The sequence below is a fragment of the Hippopotamus amphibius genome, chromosome 6 (assembly GCF_030028045.1).
Source record: "Hippopotamus amphibius kiboko isolate mHipAmp2 chromosome 6, mHipAmp2.hap2, whole genome shotgun sequence".
In the NCBI taxonomy this organism is placed as follows: domain Eukaryota; kingdom Metazoa; phylum Chordata; class Mammalia; order Artiodactyla; family Hippopotamidae; genus Hippopotamus; species Hippopotamus amphibius.
The window spans coordinates 146,632,791-146,653,803 of record NC_080191.1 but is presented as its reverse complement, the minus strand read 5'-3'; the positions used below and the strand labels follow the sequence as shown (position 1 = coordinate 146,653,803).

The following is a 21,013-nucleotide window of genomic DNA, read 5'->3' as shown; positions in this document are numbered from 1 at the left end:
ATTTTCTATTTTTTTAAAATTTATTTGTTTATTGGCTGCTTTGGGTCTTTGTTGCTGTGCGCGGACTTTCTCTAGTTGTGGTGAGTGAGGGCTACTCTTCATTGTGGTGCATGGGCTTCTCATTGCGGTGGCTTCTCTTGTTGTGAAGCACGGGCTCTAGAGCACAGGCTTAGTTGTTGTGCGTGGGCTTAGCTGCTCTGCGGCATGTGGGATCTTCCCGGACCAGGTCTCGAACCTTTATCCCCTGTATTGGCAGGTGGATTCTTAACCAGTGAGCCACCAGGGAAGTCCTCCCTCATGCTTTTAGCTCTCACCTGGCAGGAAGTATGAAAACCCCTTCTTTCCAGCTGAAAGAAGGAAAGAGAAGACTCTCATCTCAGCTAAACTGCTCTGGCCCAGAGACAGTCCTGTCTTTAAAAATGGGCTGAAATTCAAGAGGAACCCCCCAATCAGAGCTCACTCCTATTTGAGTCTCTTGATGAATCCATTAACAATTTGGTGCTGGTTCCAAACTTCCCAAACGGGAAATCTTATTTGGGTCAAATCTTGTGGCATTTGCCTGCCAAAAAATCACTCCAAGAGCCCCACTGGTAGTTGGAAAAAAGTCATAGTAAGGGGTTGAGGGAAGATCCAGAGGGTTTCCTAAATCTGATTAGTGGAATCTTTTACACCCATGACCCATATGGGCTAGAGCCTCCTCAATATACTCCTAATGGGGGAAGAAAAGGCCATGATCTTTTAAAAAGCCTGAGAGGAAGCAGACAAAGAGAATGGAAACAATGTAGGTCACGTTATTTTCAGACCAGGGAATCAAGTGGTCTCACATAACAAACCCAACTGGGACCACCAAGACAATGGATAAAGGGGTAGAAGGCGGAGGGTGGCCAGTTATAAAAATATGATCCCGAAGGGAATCCAAGCATCAGGAAAGACACCTGTCAATTAGAATAAGATAAAGGAAATCAATCAAGAGCCAACAGAAAACCCTTCGGCATTCCTAGAGCGCCTCAGGGAATGCCTTCGAAACTATACTACCATTGACCCTGAGTCATTGGAAGGAAATGCAATCCTGAGGTCGTGTTTCATTTCCCAAAATGCCCCTGACATTGTGCAAACTGGAAATAGAGCCAGATACGCCTACCTCTTGCCTGGTTGAGGTTGACTACCACGTGTTTAATAAGCAAGATACAGGGGAGGAAAAGTCAAACGATAGAAAGGTGTGGCAGGAACCCCACCTCCTGGCTGTTGCCCTTCAGTGTCAGCTGGTCCCATGGGAGTCTGGACTCACTGCCCAGAGACTCCACTGAGTGACCCCAAGTCCCCACCGAGGGATAACAAGACAAGGAAACTAGAACCCAACCAGTGCCCACGTGCCATGTGTAAACAAGAGAGACACTGGAAGGAGAATGCCCTTGCCACTCCCAAAGGGAGACAGAAATGGCAGATCCTGGCCACTACCCTTGAAGACAGATGGTCCAAACAGATGAAGGATGATGAGGCCGGGGGCTCCTCAGCTGGTGCTCCAATTGGCCCCTGAGGAGCCCTGGCTGATACTGGACATAAGGGGAAAGTCCATCAAATTCTTAGTTGATACCAGTACCACTTACTTGGTTCTGAACACCAGATCAGGCAAACTGGATGGCAAGGGTTGTAAACTTCTAAGTGAAATAAGTCAGAGATAGACAAACATCATATGATATCACTTATCTTTGGGATCTTAAAAAGTGAAACAAATGAACTTAATTAGGAAACAGAAATAGACTCACTGACAGAAAACAAATTCACTGACTCACTACAGAAGGGGAAGGGAGAAGGATAAGTTAGGAATTTGGGGTTAGCAGGTACTACTATATATAAAACCTACACAGAACAAGGAGCTACTGTACAGCACAGGGAACTATATTCAATATCCTGTAATAACCTATAATGGAAAAGAATCTGAAAATTAATATTTATACATATGTATAACTGAATAACTTTTCAGTGCATCTGAAACATTGTAAATCAACTATACTTTGAAAAAAAACAGTTCATCTGGATGTAGAATTCTAGGCCAACTGTTATTTTCCCTCAAAATTAACAAAATGTAATAAAATTATTTTTAAAAAGAGTTGTAAAATTATGGGGGTAACAGGGAAGGGCCAAGAAGGGCATTCATAGAGCTGTTAGACAACCCAGCGGTTACCATAACAACCTGTCACACACTAGATCCTGCCACTTTAGTACCTACAGAGATAGGGTCCTTGGAATGTGATTGCATAGAAACAATACATATGGACGTCCCTTGGTGGTGCAGTGGTTAAAAATTCGCCTTCCAATGCAGGGGACGCGGGTTCGATCCCTGGTCGGGGAACTAAGATTCCACATGCCCCAGGGGCCACAACTACCGAGCCCATGCGCCACTCAAACCTTAAAAAAAGAAAGCAACAATATCTATACCAGTCCTGCTGACTTAGGAAGTGAACCTTCCCAAACCCTAATAAGGAGGAATGGTTCAGGGACAGGAGTACTTTTATGAGGGAGGAAAATGGCTGGAAGGATACACAGTAACCCCCCCGACTCCAGTAATAAAAAGGGTTATAGAAGATGAACCTGGGACTTCCTAGGTGGTGCAGTGGTTAAGAATCTGCCTGCCAATGCAGGGGACACAGGTTTGATCCCTGTTCCAGGAAGATCCCACATGCCACGGAGCAACTAAGCCCGTGTGCCACAACTACTGAGCCTGTGCTCTAGAGCCCGTGCGCCACAACTACTGAAGCCCACACGCCTAGAGCCCGAGCTCCACAACAAGAGAAGCCACTGCAGTAAGGAGCCCACACACCACAATGAAGAGCAGCCCCCCCCTCACTGCAACTAGAGAAAGCCTGCGTGCAGCAAGGAAGACCCAACACAGTCAATGAGTAAATAAGTTTATTTAAAACAAAAGAAGAAGATGGACCAGCATCCCTCAAAAACGAAACAGAGGAGGAATTTGTCACTGGCAAAGCCCATTAACAATTCACAAGAAATAAAAACAGAGTCTGGGTAATAAAATAAAGTCTAACCTTTTCTCTTTTCCTCTGTGCTTTGTCTAGTTCCTCTTGCTCATGGGGTGCCGCAAGCAGAGGCCTTGCACCGGCACTTCAGTCCAGGGTTCCTGTTGCGAAACAGCTGCGTCCCACACCTCAGCTCCGGGCCGTGTACAGACGCGCTGAGCCTGACACCTAAATCCAAGATGGCGGCGGCGGCAGCGGCGGGCCGTGTGCAAAGAGGCTGCACCCGGCACTGATCCGGGTGAATGCCAGGAGCAGCACAGCCGCGCCTGCCCAGTGAGAACTCTGCCCCCCAACCCCTCCACGAGACCCCCTCCACGAGATCCCCATAAAGCAACCACGCCCCGGGGCCTGTGGGCCTCTTGCCGAGAGCCAGTGCTGCAGAGCTGAGCTCACACCTCTCCATTCTCTAATCGAAGAATAAAGCTTCCCTTTGCTCCTGAACCGAACTCCGTCTCGTTCTGTTGGTGCCGGCAACACCAGGCAGGAGGGCCCTTGTTGGGGCTTTACTGGGTAGGTTTGGTAACACAAAGACTTGCACACAAATGACCATCGCAGCTTTGTTTGCAATTGCCAAAACCTAGAAACAGCCCAATGTCCATCAATGAGTAGAATAAGCAGGTTTTGGTGAATCTATACAGTAGAATACGACTCAGCAACGAAAAGGGACAAACTAATGATAAATGCAATGTGGATAAATCTCAAAATAATGTTGCAAGAGAGTACATACTGTAATGAATTCATTTATAGAAAATGGTAGAAAATGCAAACTCATCTATAGTGAATAGAAAACAGATTAGTGTTTGAGGAGAGGAGGAGTGGGGGTGAATTACAAAAGGGCACCAGGAGACTTTGGGGGGGATGATGAATATGTTTCTTATCTTGTGATGATAGCTTCACAGGTATATACCTGTGTCAAAACTCGTCAAATCATGTACTCTAAATATGTGCAGTTTATTGTGATAAAATATACCTCAGTAAAATTGGGGAGGGAAAAAGAAAATACAGTTGTACACTTTCAAAACAAAAAGGTTAAAGCAGCCACAGTAAGGTAATAGAAAAACTAAAATTTTTTGAATATCCAAATACAGTTAATTTGAGTATGCATACAAATATAGCATACTACCAAATAACCCCCAAATCACTTGTATTGAGCTCTTTCATGCTTTGCCTTCCTTGCTCCCATCCCCAAACTAAGTATGTTTGTAGGGGAGGAAAAACCTTTCCTCTACCCTTCGATGGTCTCAGCTGGGGCCCCTGTAACAAAGACAGATTGATAAGAGAAAAACAAGCAGAAGTTTGTTAACATTTCACATGCACATGGGAAAAACTTGGGGAAAGAGGAGAGTAACTAGAAAAGGTGGCTTAAAACTCCTGCTCATATAGCATTTTCAACAAAAAGCAATAAATTTGTACAGAAATGGCAAGACAAAGGAAAGCAGTCTTAGGTTTCCAAGGGCGGCAAACTGTGGAAAGGTAAACATATAGGAGGAAACTAGTGGAGTAAGATTTGTTTGCAGATTCCTTGGGGTTGTTTCTGGGCTCATAAGGGTCTGGAATCATCTCTAGTAAAGGAGAATTTATATCCTGCCTTTAGGCAGAAAAGGTGGACAGTATAGGCAGTTTTTCCTCTGTTTGCTGCTTCTTAATCGCTTTCAGCTCAAAATCAATTTATGGCAAAGAGGCATGTTTTGGGGTAACATATTCTGTTTTTCTATACCTTCATTACTAAGTTGGGGAATTTTTTCTTTTAATTGCTTTGTTGAGTCACTTAATATTTACTTACTGAATTAAACTGGGTTTTTTTTTTCCCCTTTAGTAGGCAATGGGAAAGAGCTTGATTGGGATGTGTGTGTGTGTGTGTGTGTGTGTGTGTGTGTTCTCTTCAAGGTGGGATGTGTGAGGAGGCGGCTACTAAGAGGCAGGGATATCTCAGTTCAAAGTTGTTTCCCTTACACCGGTGATGCTCAAACTTTTTTGACCTCAGGATCCATTTTGCTCTTAAAATGTACTGGGTGCCTTCAAAAAATTTTGTTCAAATGGGAATGTATGTCAATATTTACTGTGTTAGAAATTAAAGCAGAATTTCAAAAATATTTATCAATTCATTTAAAAATAACAATGAACCCCTTGCATGTTTATATAAGTAACATAACATATTTTTATAAAAAAGATATTTTCAAAAAATTTAGTGAGAAGAATGGCATTGTTTTTGCATTTTTGCCAATCTCTGTAATGTCTGGCTTAGAAAAAGACAACTGGATTCTCCTCCTTCTTAATTCAATCTGTTGTGACATCACATATCGTGTAGCCTCTGGAAAACTCTACATGTTGTGTTCAGTCATGAGGGTATAGGAGTAAAGGAGGCAAATAATATCTTAACATTGGCAAAGCGAGAATTGTTTCCAATCCAAGGAGCTCAGTGAGAGGGTTTTTATTAGCCCCAAAGCTCTTCTCTGGGAGCGACCTTGAGCCCGTGTCATTAGGGCTCCAGCTGACACTCTACTCTGCTTTACAAGAGTTACCACTGAAAGGGAGTCAACAACGTTCCCAGTTTTACAAAATATTTATCGGATAAAACAGCTGGAGCCTCAGTAATGTCGGGGAAAATGGATATGGGGCCAAAAATTACATGGGATGTTTATATATCTGATTAATATTTGTCCCCAAAGCCTTAAAGAATGTATCTAAAACTGGACTTTTAAAAATCTTTACTATGGCCAAATTACTCTGAAAACTGACCCACTAAATAAAACACCTGGAGTTGTATTTGCCATCAAGGGAACAGTCCCCTGACCATATTTTTCTTGACTGGCACAGAGTTTCACTGTTTTCGTAGACAACAATAGTTAGTCATTAAGGGCTCTTTTAGGGCAGAACATGGTCTTCAGTCAGGCGTGCCTGCACCAGTGGATTAACTTCATGTAATTTTGGGCAGAAACCTGGATTGTGTGTTAATAACACTGTTCCTCACCACAGAATGTGAGAACTAGTGGTAACTGCGCCTCCAGAGAAGGTCTAACTTCATTTAATGTATAAACTACAGAAAGCCTATGAAGGAACAAAAAGTCAGTAGGTTTTGGTTGTGCATTGGTTCTTGAGGTTAATTGCTTACTCTCTCAGTGAGGAAAAAAAGCATATTAAAACCAGAGTAAAGGGACTTCACTGGTGGCGCAGTGGTTAAGAATCCGCCTGCCAATGCAAGGGACGTGGGTTCGATCCCTGGGTCAGGAAGATCCCACGTGCCGTGGAGCAACTAAGTTGTGGCCCATGTGCCACAACTACTGAGGCTACTTTCTAGAGCCCGCAAGCCATAACTACTGAGTCCTCGTGCCACAACTACTGAGTCCTCGTGCCACAACTACTGAAGCCCGCACACCTAGAGCCTGTGCTGCGCAACAAGAGAAGCCACGGCACTGAGAAGCCCGCACACCGCAACAAAGAGCAGCCCCTGCTTGCCACAACTAGAGAAAGCGCTCATGCAGCAAAAAAGACCTAATGCAGCCAAAAATAAGTAAATTTATTTATTTATTTAAAAAAGCAAAAACAAAAAAGACTAAAATTCCAATGGCAAAATCCCTCTTTTCCCACACTCAGATTGTTTCTGTTTCCATTCAATCATGTTCACTTTCATCTTGTCAGTGTAGCACAGAACATACATCAGGAATAGGTATAGAAAGCTACTCCTGAGAGCTTTCCTGGAACTCCTGGTACAGTACTTTGTGACTAAGGAATGTAGAGGGGAGGGTAAAGGAGCTTGTTTTCTAAATTTAGAGCAAAGTAACAATATGCACTCTGGGTATCAATAAATATATGCAAAAGAACCCACAAAAGTATAAATAGATTTAATGTCAGCAAATGTTTGTTGAATCCCCACCATGTGCTCCGCCAGCAGTAGCATCAAAGTGTGCTGTGCTGGGTGCTGTGCAGTGGATACACAGGTAAGAGGTGTCCTCCCACTCTGGAGTTTTACACTCTGGTTGTAGAGATAAGCATTCAAGGTAGTATTAGACCAGAACAGAGATGCAGCAGATGCAGTATTGTATTATTATACAGTATTGTATTATAATATTGAATTATTATCATATCAGATCAGAGCAGAGATGTGGCAAAACAGTCAAAAGGCTGAGAGATCCCTTCTGCTATAGATTGTTTGTGTCCTCCCAGAATTCATGTGTTGAACCTAATCTCCAACGTAATGGTGTTTGGAGGTGGGGACCTTGAGAGGCGATTAGGTCATGAAGGTGGAACTCTTCTCAATAGGATTCGTGTCCTAAAAGAGACCCCAGAGAGCTCCCTAGTCCCTTTTGCCATGTACTGACATAGATCAAGACGGCTGTCTATGAACCAGGAAGCAGGTCCTTACCAGGCACTGAATCTACTGGCGCCTTGATCTGGACTTCCCAGCCTCTAGAAATGTGAGAAATATATGTGTTTACAAGCCACCCAGTCTTATAGAGCAGCCCAAAGATACTAAGACAACTCCTGGCTGGGGTTGCTCCAGAAGGCTTTGTAGATCTTTTGTGATCTGAGCACTCAAGTTCTAGAATAGAGTCATGTGGTATTGTTAATACCAACACTATTATTCATGATTTCCTGGTCTGAAACTAGGTTTGTGGTATGCTGAATGTTTGACATAGCTGGTAGTATAAACTTCTTTGCTTCCCACAACCCCGCCCCCCAAGATTTAAAGAAGGAGAGAACCAAAGCATTTCTGTTGTGAAATTTTTAAATGAGTTAAGTGTAAATGATTCAGAAACATAAGGATTTTACTTCCCTGAAAATAAATAGAGATCGCAGCCCAAGGGGAAAATATGTGGCCAATGCAGCTTGCTGTTTGCCCCGGGGAGGCATATTCTGGCAGGGAGTGAGGTAGGGAGGACCATTTGACCAGCGTCCTGACATGGTCTTCTCTCTGCCACGTCTTGAGCCAATTGCTGTCAAGGACACTTTTTGTTGTTAAACAAATTGATGATCATTACCATTTTGTTTGATTAAATAACTTTCTTGGGGGAAAAATTAGACATTATTTTTTTTGAAGGCAAAAACCTTCACATTATTTTTGCGTCCTGGGCACCCAGCACAGCATCTGACACATAGAAGATGTTCCGCTAATGCTGACTGGCAGCAAGAAAAAAAGATTCCTGAATGACTGCTACATCATTTAGAAAATAACGGAGAGAGAAAAAGATGGCGGCGAAGTAGAGAGACGTGGAGTGCATCCCTCTCCACAGATGCATTGGGAATGCACGGAAGGACGCAGTCATTCCCACAGAGAACCAGCTGAACACCAGCAGACGGCCTCGGACACCGGAAAGGGCTGCGGAGAACCTGACATAGCCGGTAGGGAGGCATCTACGAGGGCTCAAAGAGGGTGAAGCGGCGGAGCTGTGGCAGACGGGAGGGAGTGAGAAACATACGGAGGGTCCGCAGCGCAGCTCAGCGTTCCCGGACCGAGACATCGATCCGCGGCTGAACGGAGGGTCCAGGAGTGGGAGCATGGGAACCGGAGAGCTGGTTCAGGGGGAGAAACACTGTTGCCGGTAGGGTGACGGACCGAGAGGACAGGAGGGAGGAGGTCCGCGGAGAGGAGTGCCGATCCCTGAGAGCTGCCCGGCCATGATGGCGGCTGGAAGCTGCAGGCTCCCGGGCGGGGGGGAGGAGCCGCGCGCATAGCCTCTCTCTCTCTTTCTGCGCCTCTGCAGCAGGCAGCGGAGAGACGCCCTGCGGGGCCACATAAGGCGCTCAGGGATAACAAGCACCCTCAGGCGCTCGGGCGGGGCTAGATTAAAACTCCTTGCAACGCCAGCAGCAGGGAGGCTGCCGAGAGAAAAAAAAAAAAAAAAAAACCAGCATCAAAAAGAAAAAACCCCGAAAGAGGCCCAACTCTAAGACTTTCTGTGTACGCCTGAGCCACCAGCGCTCTCTGCAACAGGCACCTCCAAGCCTGACTGAAGCAACAGTGCGCCACTGCTCACTCCCTCCCAGGAGAAGGAGCCACTATTGCACCCTCTCCCTCCCCACACACCGAGGCTTACAGACGAACAATAAAGGAACCTCTGCTGGTCACAGAATAACGCAAAAAAAAAAAAACCCAAGGCAAGGAGAAGGACACTTACAGCTGAGACGCTAAGGAAACAGAAATAGTAGTATCAATACCTATTGAACTGATCCATTCGGGGATCAGTTCTGGATTTTTTTTTTTTTTTTTCCTTTCTCTTTTTTTTTTTTTTTTTTTTTTTTGATTTATTAAATACGATCTTAGCCCTAAGGGATCTACAAGTTTTACAACATAATTTTATAAGGATATTTTTTACTCTTTTTTTTTTTTTTTTTTTTTTTTGCCTTTTAAAATACTTCTATATCTAGCTAAGTTTTTGGTAGTACGGACAAAATATCTTTCATACTTTCCTTTCATCCCTTTCTTTTATACACTTCTATTCCTTTCTTTTTCTTTGCATATTTCCAACCACATTACGCTCTTCTGTTCCCCTTTCTTCCAGCCATTTTAAGTGTATTTTATCTTAACATACTTATAAGCAACACTATTGGTCTGCTCAGACTCCTTGCTCTATTCTCCAGATGATGCACTGCCTTGGTATTAATATTAGGCTTTTGTCTTTATCTTAGTTCTTAGTACAGTTGTCTAATTACATTCTGAGAATCTCCATTCTCTCTGGTGGTACTCCAGCTCATTTCTATATTTGATCCTAGCTTACAAAATCTCCCTGGATTGATGTTTGTATGTGTAGGGTGTTATTTGTTGTTTGTTTGCTTTTGCTTTTGTCTCTGATTTGTTCTGTTTCAGTTGTCAATTTCTGCTGGGTTTCTCTCTGAATATCTGATAGCACACTGGGGTTCTGTCAGGTCTTTCTAGAGCCTTATGTCCTAACGGATTCAATAATTGTGTGTCTTATACATGTATGTGTTTCCTAGACTGAATATTCGTCTAATCCAATACTTGGACATTAGTCTGAGGCTTGGACAGTCTTCTATAAACACCTCTATCACCAGGACAAGCAACCCCAAAAGCTTGGACAACCATGAGGAAACAAAGAAACACCATGCAGGCAAAGGAGCAGGAAAAAAACCCACAAGACCAAATAAATGAGGAGGAAATAGGAAAAATGCCTGAAAAAGAATTTAGAGTAATGATAGTAAAAATGATACAAAATCTCGATAACAAATTAGAGAAAGTACAAGAAACAGTTCATAAGAACTCAGAAAAACAAACAGCAATGGATAACAAAATAACTGAAATTAAAAATACTCTAGATGCTCTAACCAGCAGAATGACTGAGGCAGAAGAACGAATAAGTGAGTTGGAAGATAGAATGGAAGAAATAAACGCCACAGAGCAGGAAAAAGATAAAAAAATAAAAAGACTAGAAGACAGCCTCAGAGACCTCAGTGATAACCTTAAACGTACCAACATTCGAATTATAGGCATCCCAGAAGAAGAAGAAAACAAGAAAGGGTCTGTGAAAATATTTGAAGAGGTTCTAGTGGAAAACTTCCCCAACATGGGAAAGGAAATAATTCACCAAGTCCAAGAAGCACAGAGAGTCCCATACAGAATAAACCCAAGGAGAAATACACCAAGACACATATTAATCAAACTAACGACAATTCAACACAAAGAAAAAATATTAAAAGCAGCAAGAGAAAAGCAACAAACAACATATAAGGGAAAACCCATCAGGATAACAGCTGACCTTTCTACAGAAACTCTGCAGGCCAGAAGGGAATGGCAGGATATACTGAAAGTCCTGAAAGAGAGAAACCTACAGCCAAGAATACTTTACCCAGCAAGAATCTCATTCAGATTTGAGGGAGAAATCAAAAGCTTTCCAGACAAGCAAAAGTTAAGAGAATTCAGCACCACCAAACCAGACTTACAACAAGTGCTAAAGGAACTTCTCTAAGTAGGAAACACAAGAAAAGGAAAACACCTACAAATACAAACCCAAAACAATTCAGAAAATGGTCATTGGAACACACATGTCAATAATCACTTTAAATGTAAATGGATTAAATGCTCCAACCAAAAGACACAGACTGGCTGAATGGATACAAAAACAAGACCCTTCTATATGCTGCCTACAAGAAACCCACTTCAGACCAAGGGATACATATAGACTGAAAGTGAAGGGATGGAAAAAGATATTCCATGCAAATGGAAGTCAAAAGAAAGCTGGAGTAGCAATACTCATATCAGACAAATTAGACTTGAAAGTAAAGACTATTAAAAGAGACAAGGAAGGGCACTACATAATGATCAAGGGATCCATCCAAGAAGAACATATCACAATGGTAAATATCTATGCCCCCAATATAGGAGCACCTCAATACATAAGGCAAATGCTAACAGCTATAAAAGGGGACATCGACAGGAACACAATTATAGTGGGAGACTTGAACACCCCACTTACATCAATGGACAGATCATCCAAACAGAAAATAAATAAAGACACACAAGCTTTAAATGACACATTAGACCATCTCGACTTCATTGATATTTATAGGACATTCCATCCAAAAACGACAGACTACACTTTCTTCTCAAGTGCACACGGAACATTTTCCAGGATAGATCACATCTTGGGTCACAAATCAAACCTCGGCAAATTCAAGAAAACTGAAATCATATCAAGCATCTTCTCAGACCACAACGCCATGAGACTAGATATCAATTACAGGAAAAAAACTGCAAAAAATACAAACACATGGAGGCTAAACAATTCAATCTTAAACAACCAAGGAATCACTACAGAAATCAAAGAGGAAATCAAAAAGTATCTAGAAACAAATGACAACGAAAACACAACAACCCAAAACCTATGGGACGCAGCAAAAGCAGTTCTAAGAGGGAAGTTTATAGCAATACAGTCCTACCTTAAGAAACAAGAAAATGATCGAATAAACAACCTAACCTTACACCTCAAACAACTAGAGAAAGAAGAACAAAGAAACCCCAAAATGAGCAGAAGGAAAGAAATCGTAAAGATCAGAGCAGAAATAAATGAAAAAGAAAGGAAAGAAACCATAAGAAAAATAAATAAAACTAAAAGCTGGTTCTTTGAGAAGATTAACAAAATTGATAAACCATTAGCCAGACTCATCAAGAAAAAAAGGGAGAAGATGCAAATCAACAGAATTAGAAATGAAAAAGGAGAAGTCACAACGGACACCTCAGAAATACAAAACATCATGAGAGACTACTACAAGCAACTATATGCCAATCAATTGGATAACCTGGAAGAAATGGATACATTCTTAGAAAAATACAATCTTCCAAGACTGAACCAGGAAGAAATAGAAACCATGAACAGACCAATCACAAGTACAGAAATTGAGGCAGTGATTAAAAATCTCCCAACACACAAAAGCCCAGGACCAGATGGATTCACAGGCGAATTCTATCAAACATTTCGAGAAGAGTTAACACCTATCCTTCTCAAACTCTTCCAAAATATTGCAGAAGGCGGAGCACTCCCAAACTCATTCTATGAGGCTACCATCACCCTGATACCAAAACCAGGCAAAGATGTCACAAAAAAAGAAAACTACAGACCAATATCACTGATGAATATAGATGCAAAAATCCTCAACAAAATACTAGCTAACAGACTGCAACAGCACATTAAAAAAATCATACACCACGATCAAGTGGGGTTTATCCCTGGGATGCAAGGATTCTTCAATATACGCAAATCAATCAACGTGATACATCATATCAACAAATTGAAGGATAAAAACCATATGATCATTTCAATAGATGCAGAAAAAGCTTTTGACAAAGTTCAACATCCATTTAGGATAAAAGCTCTCCAGAAAATGGGCATAGAAGGAAATTACCTCAACATCATAAAAGCCATATATGACAAACCAAAAGCCAACATTGTTCTCAATGGAGAAAAACTGGAAGAATTCCCTCTAAGAACAGGAACAAGACAAGGGTGTCCACTCTCACCACTGTTATTCAACATAGTTTTGGAAGTGTTAGCCACAGCAATCAGAGAAGAAAAAGAAATTAAAGGAATCCAAATTGGAAAAGAAGAAGTAAAATTATCACTCTTTGCAGATGACATGATACTATATATAGAAAACCCTAAAGACTCTACCAGAAAACTGCTAGCACTCATTGATGAGTTTAGTAAAGTAGCAGGATACAAAATTAATGCACAGAAATCTCTTGCATTCCTATACACTAACAACGGAAGAGCAGAAAGAGAAATTAAGGAAACTCTCCCATTCACCATTGCAACCAAAAGAATAAAATACCTAGGAATAAACCTGCCTAAGGAGGCAAAAGATCTGTATGCAGAAAACTTTAAGACATTGATGAAAGAAATCAAAGATGACATAAACAGATGGAGCGATATACCATGTTCCTGGATTGGAAGAATCAACATCGTGAAAATGACTGTACTACCCAAAGCAATTTACAGATTTAATGCAATCCCGATCAGATTACCAATGGCATTTTTCACAGAACTAGAGCAAGAAATCTTACGATTTGTATGGAAACGCAAAAGACCCCGAATAGCCAAAGCAATCTTGAGAAGGAAAAATGGAGTTGGTGGAATCAGGCTTCCTGACTTCAAACTATACTACAAGGCCATAGTGATCAAGACAGTATGGTACTGGCACAAAAATAGAAAGGAAGATCAATGGAATAGAATAGAGAACTCAGAAGTAAGCCCAAACACATATGGGCACCTTATCTTTGACAAAGGAGGCACGAGTATACAATGGAAAAAAGACAGCCTCTTCAATAAGTGGTGCTGGGAAAATTGGACAGCAACATGTAAAAGAATGAAATTAGAACACTTCCTAACACCATACACAAAAATAAACTCCAAATGGATTAAAGACCTACATGTAAGGCCAGACACTATCAAACTCCTAGAGGAAAACATAGGCAGAACACTCTTTGACATACATCAAAGCAACATCCTTTTTGACCCACCTCCTAGAATCATGGAAATAAAATCAAGAATAAACGAATGGGACCGCATGAAACTTAAAAGCTTTTGCACAGCAAAAGAAACCATAAACAAGACTAAAAGGCAACCCTCAGAATGGGAAAAAATAATTGCCTATGAAACAACGGACAAAGGATTAACCTCCAAAATATACAAGCAGCTCATGCAGCTTCATACCAAAAAAGCAAATAACCCAATCCACAAATGGGCAGAAGACCTAAATAGACATTTCTCCAAAGAAGACATACAGATGGCCAACAAACACATGAAAAGATGCTCAACATCACTCATCATCAGAGAAATGCAAGTCAAAGCCACAATGAGGTATCACCTCACACCCATCAGAATGGCCATCATCACAAAGTCTGGAAACCACAAATGTTGGAGAGGGTGTGGAGAAAAGGGAACTCTCCTGCACTGTTGGTGGGAATGTAAGTTGGTACAGCCACTATGGAAAACAATTTGGAGGTTCCTTAAAAAACTACAAATAGAACTACCATATGATCCAGTAATCCCACTCCTGGGCATATACCCAAAGAAAACCATAATCCCAAAAGAAACTTGTACCATCATGTTTATTGCAGCACTCTTTACAATAGCCAGGACATGGAAGCAACCTAAATGCCCATCAACAAATGAATGGATACAGAAGATGTGGCATATATATACAATGGAATATTACTCAGCTATAAAAAGGGATGAGATGGAGCTATATGTAATGAGGTGGATAGAACTACAATCTGTCATACAGAGTGAAGTAAGTCAGAAAGAGAAAGACAAATATTGTATGCTAACTCACATATACGGAATCTAAAAATGGTACTGATGAACTCAGTGACAAGAACAGGGAAGCAGATACAGAGAATGGACTGGAGAACTCGAGGTATGGGAGGGGGCGGGGGGTGAAGGGGAAACTGAGAAGAAGCGGGAGAGTAGTACAGACATATATATACTACCAACTGTAAAATAGTCAGTGGGAAGTTGTTGTATAACAAAGGGAGTCCAACTCGAGGATGGAAGATGCCTTAGAGGACTGGGGCAGGGAGGGTGGGGGGGAATCGAGGGGGGGGCGTCAAGGAAGGGAGGGAATATGGGGATATGTGTATAAAAACAGTTGATTGAACCTGGTGTACCCCCAAAAAAAATAAAATAAAATAAAAAAAAAAAAAAGAAAATAACTATCACAGGCGGTTACAAAAGTGCAAGAGTATCATGGCAGCTGAGGCCACTTCCATTTGGAGGAGGTCTAGGAGGTTGGAGGAAAACTCAAGAAAGGTTCTAGAGAAGATGTGGCACTTAGGATGAGATCTGAGGGAGGGAGTGGTTGGAGTGTCTCAGGGGAGACACACCTTGTGCAGAGGTGTGGAGGTGGTGACATGATTGGACTGTTCAGGGAGAGAGAACAGTCTGGATAATTTAGAACATGGTGAACCTGCAGGGAACCAGTATGCAAGGAGGGCAAATAGATTGCAACCCATCATAAGTTAGGCACTGTTAATTAAACATTTCGCTAGAAAAATCTAATGGAATCAATTCTGTTTTGGCGCTGTGTAGTGAAGAGTCTAACTTTTACTGCAAAAATGAGGTCTGGCCTTTGTCCTCAGCTTCCTGACAAGAGAGTCTTTGTTGGCTTGGGAGTTTGGGGCCAGGCAGATAGTCACAAAGTGATGTAGGGTAGGAGTTTTGAGGTGGTATCCGTGAGAGGCTGGAACCTAACATTACCCATTGGATAAAGACTGGACACTGAAGTTTGGGTAAACTTCCTTTGTTGGCGATATTCAATGCATATTGTCGTACATTGGTGCCAAGAAAGTCACAGTGTCATTTCGTACTCTCTTGGACTCCGTCCTGTGTACTTCTCCCTTGCCTGATTCTAATCTGTATCCTTTAGCTGTATTAAAGCAAAACGATAACAGCTTTCAGTGAGCTCTGTGAATTCTTCCAGCAAATTATCAAACCTAAGAGTGGTCTTGGGAACCCCTGAACTTGCAACTTGTGTTGGAAGTGAGGGTAGTCTCTTCTGTGGAATGTTTTCTTCTAGGTTCTCAGTTGGTTAAACTTTCACAAATTGAAAGTTGCAACTGCATGGCCTGCAAAAATTCCTACCAGCTCGGCTTTACTGCCTGAAGTCTACCAATCCTGGCCTATTCTAATAAAATGCAGGCCAGGATATGTCTCCCAATATTTTGGTTGGGAGAAATGACATCAAAATAAAGATTAAGGGGGTTTGGGAAAAGAGGACATATGTAGGAAGATGTCCATCAAAGTAGTTACCAGAAGAGTGAATAGAGAACTGATTATATAAATTATGATATTCCATAGAATGAATGTTATTTTAAAAATCAGATAGATATTTTTATCCTAACATGAAAAGATCTCCAAAATAGTTTATTAAAGTATAAGAGCAAGATGCAAAGAATCAGCCTTTTTTAATTTTAATTTTTAAACTAATAACCCTGAAACAAGGCGGTAAATGCTTTAACAAAGAAGAAGTTTAAACAGTTTTCTTTGGGGGGATGTGTCCTAACTTGGGTATAGGATTTGCTTCTTTGAGGACCCGGAATCCTGAAACGGAGAAGGAGGAAAAGCACGTCCAGAGTGTGTTAAAGAGCAGGTTACTCCTACGGTCAATGGTGGTTCACTCCCCTTTGGGGACCCCCTGAGAAAATGCATGAAACATCTTCGCAATTGTCAGCCAAAAGGACAGAAGAGGGGAGCATGTATCTGCTGCACGGCCCCCAAGATCCCCTTGGCCAAGGTGTCCAGAGGGTGCGAACTTCCTGGCACTTCCGGACTTGTACCAGCAGTAGAACATCTGGGCATCTCCCACCAGCATCCCTCAAGGTGGCGGCAGAGAAGCTCCAGGGCCGAGAAGCAGAGCTGCTAGGTTCAGCCAAGGCAGTGCTGTCCTGTGAGGCCTGCACATACCTGGCTCTCTCAGAAATGCCTGCAGCAAGCTGTGGGCTCAGAGGCTGTCAGGCAGGACACAAAAGTCTCTGACGTGAAGTAGGGTTCTCATATTAATCCAAATGCTGGACTCCCTAGAAGACGTAGAATTTCTGGAATCCCAGATGCAATCATGACCTGGGAAAACTCAAAGTCAGAACTGAGATGACTGGACCAAGGGGAGGCCAGCACTGGGCTAAGTGCCTGGCTTTCAGTATTTCTCCGCATGGTTTCAGCAGCATCCCCTCCACACCCATTGACAGTGGGTGCACACTGAGACCTCCACAGCTGTGGCTGATCTCGTTCCTCCCTTTCCTTCCTCATTCTCTCCCTAGAGAAGCCCAGGCCTAGGTGTGAGATCCCCACTCTACCCGCTGAGGCCTTCCACCCCCCAAGCCCAGCCCACCTTCCACATCCCACAGAGACCCTGACTATCCCACCACTTAAGGGGACCTCTCCTGCCTCTTTTATCGCCCAACCACCCATTCTGTATTGAAACATACACGGCCATGAATTCAGGTCACAGTGGGGGGATTCACATCTTGTTTCCTTAGCTGGAGGGTTAGCTCCTTGAGGACAAAAGTCATGAGTTGTGTTTCTCTACACCTATCAATACCTGGTAAAGGAATTGTGGGTAACAGATGTTCAATAAATATGTGGTTGATTGTGGATGCTGGCCCCATGCTGCCAAGCTCCAAGAGCAGCTAATTTCAAGGCAAGTGAATGAGAACAACAGCACAGCCAGGGTTCATACGTAACAAAGGGACTAAATCTGCTTGTCCTCATTAAGGCAGTGAATAGCTGATGTGCCTGCTTGGGTAAGCAAATTCTGCTATTGACCTCAAGTTCATTTTCACAGGGACATTTCTGGTAAAGCCCTGCGCTTAGGACTGCCTAGATAAGAATGCACATTAGCCAGTAGAGAACACGACAATAAAAGCAAAATGGAGAAAATATGCCTCAGAACAAAGAACACAATGCGCTTGCTTTAGGAAGTTAAGACTCAAGTCACGAGTTGTAGATTAATGAATAGTTCCCCCATCCTAACCTTAATGTTGAGGTCAGCTTCCAGGATAGGGGCTGCAGCAGACCAGTATTCACAATTCTCCTCCCCTTCCTGGATCGCCGTTTTGAAGGCAGGTGGCCTTGCGACTTGCTACGGCCAACGAAATGTCCATGCAGGTGATGCATGTTATTCCCTGGCAGAAGCATTTAGGAACGCGTGGCCAGGTCTCCGAGCTATCTTCCTTTGCTGCAGCAATCATGGGAGCAGGTGTTCAGATAGAGTTGCAAGAAAATCGGAACAGGAAGATGGAGTGCATTCGCTTAAGCGATGCTTATTGAGCACCAGCTGTGTGCAAAGCACTTTTAGATACTGGGGATAGGGCAGTCCCTGCTCGCATGGACTTTCCTGTCTGCAGGGCAGACATCTATTTTTGACTTATATAAATCAGCATCTAACGCTGGCTGTGACTCATATTATGAAGGGACGTAGAACGTGTCAAGAGAGCACATTACATGGACATCCTGAGGTCTTATGGCAGGGTTGATTTACCAACACGAGGAGTTGCCAGTTAAAGAATATCCCTGGCTGAGGTTCTGATGCAGAAAAGGAAGTAGTGAATCTGAAGGAAAAAAGGCCAGCATGGCTGGACAGGACAAAGTGAGGTCACAGTCCACCAGGCTCATGAAACACATAGAAATCACATTGGACAGCCTTGTGGGCTTTGTTAAAGATTTCAATCTCTTATTCTAAAACTTAGTGGGGTATTCTTGAAACAAACAATTAATGGTCAGGTATCACCCTCCCATCATACTTTTCTCCACTCCAGCAGCCCTGTGAGTGGCACTGAGTTCCTTTTTTGCTGAGAGAGATTTAAGCAAGTTGAGAGATCGAGCAGGTACCCCTGTCCTATGAGGCTCCTGACTGGTGTCTCTCATTCTTCCATAGCTCCCATCATCCCACCCACCCACTCAGTATCGGGCAGCGTTCTTCAGAAGAGACCAGGAGGTGCTCTGGCTAGACTGGCAAAAAGGGATTTGTTACAGGGTCCTGTATCAGTTATGGAATCATGGAGAAATGGATTCTGAGTTGTGTTTCCAGGAAGACCCCAAAGCCACCCCACATTACTGGGCCACCAAGAAAACTGCTGCTCTGTCACAATGAAGCCACTGCCTGTTGAAACTGGAAGCAGCTGCTGCAGCCGTTGACCCCAAAACACATGCATCGGGAAATTGGACGTCATGTGACCGGCCCCTCTCCTCACATACCTTGGTTGCAAATTCAAGGCTTGCACAAATGCACCGGATCAGCAGAATCTAAATCACATCCAGAGCCTAGCTCTGGGGGAGGCTGGGAAAAGGCATTTTAAGTCTGTAGTCTCTGCAGTAGGGAAAACCCGGAAGAGGTTGAAAGAGATTTTGAGCGTATAATTCATGGTGTTCATCACACCACATATCAAAAGAATCAAAGTGAGATTCCCACTTTTGAAAATCTCCCAATTCTCACTTTAGGTCTTTAAAATCCTATGCTTATCTCGTGCCATTCCTTTCCTTTGTCTTTCCTTTGCCTTTTCCCCTGTCAGGAATAAAGCCCCTGTAAGAGTGTGTATTTCTCCACTTCTCTTGCATTTGGCTAAAGCATGAGGCTTTCTATCCATCTGTTCCTTGCTTTAGGAACATTAGAAGCTGTAAGAGGCCAAGTTCTTCATGTCAGAACCCAGCACTGTGTTATGTACATATACATGCTTATTATACAAATGTTACTTGTCTCATTAAGTTCCTCTATAAGGAAGCTGCTCCTGTTTTGAGAACATTTAAAAGGAGGCTTAAGTAACGCAATTGGGATGAACTACACTAAGGACCAGAGGAGGGTAGATTCTTCAAATCTCTCAGGGCCTGTGTTATTTTCTGTGACAAATTGGACAATGCTTTTACAACTCTCCAATTTTCTTTGCATTTCCTTTATCTTAGGCTGCTTTCATGATCAGAATCTGTCTAGGTAGAACTTTGATTCTCAGAATTCTGTGAGTCTTGATGTTCTCCTGGTGCTGGGCACAGGGGAGGTGATATCTAGATAAGGAAAATGTTAGGAGCATCTAAAACCCATCTGGGGACTTTTTGAGCTCAAATGGATATGTGCCTTATGTTACAATTTGCCAGTAAGGAGACAGGTCCACTGCAAGAAACAACTAATGACCAACAGCCCTAAAACGAGAGTGAAGATCGCATGGGTAGGCTTGTCCCTACATCCTTCATGATAACTCACTGCATAATAAGGGATGCATGGGTGGATGATGATAAGGGACTAAGTGTCAGGGGTTGTGGAGAGGCCAGGAAGGTACTGGCTGCACCTAAGATCCTACACTCAAGGCTGGTCTCTGTCCTCTGTTACCTTGGGACCCCAGAGGGGCCTTGGGAAAAAGCGGAGGGCCCCACAGCAAAGAGAAACATCATTCCTACTCCCTGGCGGTTATTTCTAAGTCTTCCCATAAGCATCCAATTAGCCCTAATGGTTGGAATAAGTGCCAGCTACCTCACAGCCCTGGTGGGGGCGATGCTTATGAGCACGATGACATCAGAATCGAACATTTACTGAGTTCCTGCTGTGTCACAAGCACATAATAAGCATCTGACATCCATCATCTCATCTAATCCTCACAAAATACTCTGTATTATATGTTACTATCATAACTTCTATTTTACAGAAGACAATATTGAGACTTAGAGGTTACAGATGTCCAGGATCACACAAAAGAGAAGTAGTTGATAAAAACATAAATATAATAAGATATCATTCAGGCAACATATTCCAACTCTTTTATTCTTTTGTCTACTATTTACCTCTGCATTTCTAAATAATACACTTATAACGTTATTTCAACTTTAGATACTATCTACTGTCTTCCTGGTAGGGCGGATGAGAATTTACTTCTGTAAACCTCTACAAATTTCCCCTTTCCACAGCCCTTGAATATGGTTATGCCAGAATCTTGTAATATAACATTTACTGTTATATTATTACAGCTATGTAAAAACTGTTCACAG

The 21,013-nt window shown here is 42.6% G+C and overlaps 1 long non-coding RNA gene across 1 annotated transcript in view; it reads left to right on the top strand.

Annotated features, from left to right (window-relative positions):
- The window catches only part of LOC130855181 (uncharacterized), a 77,480-nt gene extending 74,019 nt beyond the window's left edge, over nt 1-3,461 (top strand). Inside the window, exon 3 of the long non-coding RNA XR_009054242.1 lies at nt 3,075-3,461. This is a non-coding gene — a long non-coding RNA (uncharacterized LOC130855181). The remainder of the gene's footprint in view (nt 1-3,074) is intronic.
- The last annotated feature ends 17,552 nt before the right edge of the window (nt 3,462-21,013 follow it).